A 4,832-nucleotide genomic window follows, 5' to 3' on the forward strand; every position below is an offset into this window, starting at 1 on the left:
TTAATTTAAATTAGACTTTCATTTCATATTCAAGTTATCATTCTAGTACAACAAGCTTAACAGAACCACGCAAAAAACAACAACACGATAAACAAATAAAAAAACTAAGCACATCATAATAACTATGAGATTACAACCATCAAGACAATATCAGTTAATCAAAGCATCATCATGAGAGCATCATAGTCGTTTTTAAGAGGTCTCTAGGAACGGGTTACTCCGTTTTCATTGGATACCATAACTTGCCTATCAATCCTTCTGATCTTTTCACCATCAAGAATGTCTTCATCTAACCATCAAATCAGGCTCCTCTGAAAATGCTCGGACGTCTGCGTATTCCGAAGGTTGATCTTCATCGCAGGCTTTGTTGGCAGAAAAAAATAAGTATCTCTTTTGATCATTGAAAACATATGAGGGGTACTGGATGAAATTTTTAAGAATGAAATAAGAGATAAGTGTGAAAATGGTGGAGATGGATGGTTCTATTTATAAAAAAACCCAAAATAACTTAGTAGCCGCATTGAATGGCTACTGCACCTAAAGCGGAAGTGCATGCGCCATGCTGCATTGCTTGATAGGGGAGCATGCGTCATGCAGTGTGGCGCCTCCTCCTAAATTATAGTGCATGCACCATACAGAATGGTGCATCCTCTGTGTGGTGAATTTTTGTTTTTTGAAAAGTGGTTAGTTTGGTAATTTTTTTGAAAGTGTGGTTATTTAGTTTTTTTTGAGAAAAAAAGCATTTTTTTTCTTTTTATTATTTATGTAGATATTTTTAGTTTATTTTATTATTTAAATTATTAATTAAGTATGTTAGTAATTAAAAAATTATCTATTCAAATAACTAAATTAGTAATTGATTATGTAATCTTTATCAAATTAATAAATTATTAAAAAATTAATTTCAACAAGAGGTTAAATTAAAATAAGAAAAATTATTTTTTAATATTTTTTTTACGGAGGTCCTAAGCCCAACAAGAAAGAACTAAAGAGGAAATACATGACGGGTGGTAACCCCTAGAATATCAACACTAATTAAGGAAATCAATTCTTTCGGACAATCTTCGTAGATTACAGGTCCCGTATTAAAGAAAGATTTTTTTGTTGATATAACTTGCTCAAATAACATATAGTAAAGACTGTTTACATGAAGAAAGTGTCTTAGAAATTTCTAAGCTAAATAACCTAAAGTAACAAACTACAAACTAGTTTATAAAGGCTAACTCCAGCATATTACAATATTACAATGTATAGAAGTCCAACGAACAAAACATTATAAACAAATAAGTCAAAGCTTAAGCCAAGAATTATCTTTGTCCCAAACATATGGCATAAATTTAGGGCGGGAAACTAAGTGAAGACGAGTGGATAATTCACTAATTCATATACAATATCACACTCCAAATTTTGTTACATAGCACGACATGCATTGAGATGTAGATAGAATCTTTGTTAGGGAGTAATATGTTGCAAAACTATTCTACAAGAGAAATTTTTTCATAATCATTGTTAGTGCGTGAGGCACTTTTAGTGAGAAGAGAATGTGAGAGAGACAGAGAGAGAGAATGAAGAATAAGGATTGTTATTATTTAAAGAGTTAAAAGGTAGTGCACTAACAGTGTAAAATAGTTTTACACTGTCATCCAATAAAGAGTCATCAATCTGTCATGTCATTAAAGTTTTTTTAAATAAAAAATGTTTTAATTGGATACATGACGGTGATTGGTTGAGAGTGTAAAAATATTTTACACTGTCAGTGCATGATCCCTTTTCTCTTATTTAAAATGATAATAGAAACTGAATTACAACACAACTAAGTGACTTGTAGACTAAATAACTAACATAACTGTTATACCCCAAAATTTGCCCACATCTTTTTTAAGAAAAACTTCAATCTGAAAATTAAGAGTTTCATATAAACATGGATTTTTTCAAAATATCCTGACATATGAAGAACTTGGTTTTCAGAATTTTTCTTACACAGTAACTTGGCTAACAGTGGAATTTATTCTTACGCAAACGCCAAATGCTGTTCATTACACCACAACTACTATTTATTTATTCTACAGATAAATAGTACTAACACAGTTCATGCAGGGTTAAATCTTTTTGCAGGCGCAAAAACAGGAAACTCACACTGTACTGGTAACAATTGTTTTTGGTTTCCCACTAACTTTTGTACTATATTCCATTTATTTTCAAAATCTTTTCAAATCTCTCCTTTCAAATTCAAATCTCAACTTTATTCTCCATCTCTCTTTTTCCAACAATACCTTACACTTTCTTTCAAATCTCACTTCCACTCAAATTTTCCTTTTGTACGAAATCACATCATTCCCCAACGTCTCTTTCCTTCTTTCCATTCTATAAATACCTCTCATTTTCTTCCATAAAATCTCACATCAAATTCCAATTCATCTTTCAAATTCCTATCTCATATCTATTTTCTCTTCTTCCCTAACAAGAATGGCAAAGTGGATAGAGACACTGTTTCTTACAGTCATCACCATTGCTACGGTGATCATGACTTTCTTCTGCCTACACAGTCCTGAGAAGTGTGGACCTGCAATGGTTGCATTCCCACTCCTCTACATGTTATTAATCATAGCATGGTTCGTCAACCGTCATTTTTAAAAATTTGTCGTGTTTCTTATTTTCTTAAATGTACCGTTTATTCGTCGTACTTTTCAATATAGTATGTAATATTTATACTGTCAGTATTAAATGTTGTACTAGTTGTCATAATATTGCTTAATTACTAAGATAATATTTTGTGTATTTTCTGCCAGTCAAATATTTCTATTTCTGTGCATTAAATAATTTTCAGGTTATTATCGGTAATTTTGCCCGCATACTGTAAATATCAGTTATTTATTATGTTTCTGTTTTCTAACAAGTCATGTAAATAAATTTTCATGCTTCACACCAAACAAAAACAAAAATAACAACAAAAAAGAAAATTAACTTTGACAGTTGATTTTTCACTTTAACTGCTGCTTCAGTACACGAACAGTCAGTTGACAGCCAGACTGCAGACAGTACAATTCTCAGTGATTTGTACAATCAATCAAATCAATCATTCACAAATTCAAATTTCCAAGATTTTTGTGTTAGAAGTCTTCTGAATATCACGCGATTAGCAGAAACTCAGCACTGCACAAAAATCAGGTACGCTTAACTGCCTCCTATACAGACAGTCCCTAATCAGGGTTTTTCTTGTTTTAACAGGAGCAACAAGTTTTGAGAAGCTCAAATGGATTTCATATACATCCATACATCTCAAAGTACCATCATACAAATTTTCAAACTTCAATTCACTCAGACGCACCGTCAGCAGCTCAAACAGTCAACAGACGACCCGTTTGACCAAAAAAGTCAACTGACAGTCAAAAATGAAATTTTTTGCCAAAGTCCATATTTTGTCAAAGGATTCAACATTTGATCATTGGATGATCACAATTCATCAAGGAAAGATCAAAAATCAACAAAACCCTAAGATTCAAAATTAGGGTTTTTGCCTGAAAAGTCAACTCAACTTTGACTGATCATAACTCTCTCATCCTTCATCCAAAAAATGTCAACCAAAGCTCATTTTGAAGGAAATTCAATTATCTTTCAAATGCAATTGATCCCATGGTCATAGCATTCACCATTTGAAAAATATGGCCAAAGACATTACAGGTCATTTTCAAAGTCAACAAAAAGACACTTTTTTCAAAAGGACACACAAGGAGAACCAAAAATCATTTTGATATGAGACCAAAGACATTGGTTAGAGGACTCTTTGAGGTTTCCAAAAAGTGCAAGATCTCCTTCATATGACAAAAATTGAAGGATTTACACCTTGTTGAAGTTGGCTAAATTTTGGGAAAATGCATGAAATCAACATTGCTCAAAAATGTTTTTTTTCCAAAAGATGCCAAGTTTCTATGGTCCAAACATCTTTGCCATGTTACTATGGGCCTCCCACGACCAAGATTAAGCCCATATCTTTATTGGCCATTTTTTGCATAATTTTATCTTACTTTAAGATTAAAATTAAAAAGAAAATGCATGGATAATTGATGGCTTGATCTCCAAGTATGACACACCTCCAAAGTCTTCATTTTTCTGCAGAAAATTGATGCCCAAGACAAGTGCATTGAATAGAAGAAGACTTGGTCAACAATTCAAAGATTTTTAATATTTTAAAAATCAAATTTTCAACAAGAGCAATCAAAGCTTCTTGCTTCACTTCCAAGCAGCCTTTGGCTTATAAATAAGCTATTCTACTTCAGCAACAAAGAGAGACACGAAGAGATAGCAAGAGTATAGCAAAGAAACCTCTAAAAATTCTCAAAATTCTCCATACTTTGTAACTTTCGAATTACATATTTCAATCACTATCAATACAAACCAATTGCTCTAATCATCTCCTGGCACTTAATATAGTAAGTTAGAAGCAATAACCATGGCTACATACTCATAGAATACGTGTTTCAAAAATAACATATTCATGCATATTATCAACTTGTGATATCTAAACTATAAGCTTATTTAAACACAATCTAATGCCTTTGCCATCCATTTGAGATCATATGGGGTAGATCTAACGTTTAACATGTGAGTTTAAAGCCCTGAATCGTGGGGTGCCATGGTTGAAGCTCAAAGCTTCAACCTCTTCGTGTTCATACTTAACGTGGTCAAATGAGAAAACTAACCTCACCATTGGACTCAGGAGGTCATCTTTAGTAGATCTGGGTCCTTGTGGTTTTTATTTTCATGCGTTTTTGTAGGTTTCAAAAATCCAGAAATTCGAAGGTGAAATCCGCAGGTAAAATTGCAGGTAAGTT

The sequence above is a fragment of the Vicia villosa genome, linkage group LG2 (genome assembly GCF_029867415.1).
Source record: "Vicia villosa cultivar HV-30 ecotype Madison, WI linkage group LG2, Vvil1.0, whole genome shotgun sequence".
In the NCBI taxonomy this organism is placed as follows: Eukaryota; Viridiplantae; Streptophyta; class Magnoliopsida; order Fabales; family Fabaceae; genus Vicia; species Vicia villosa.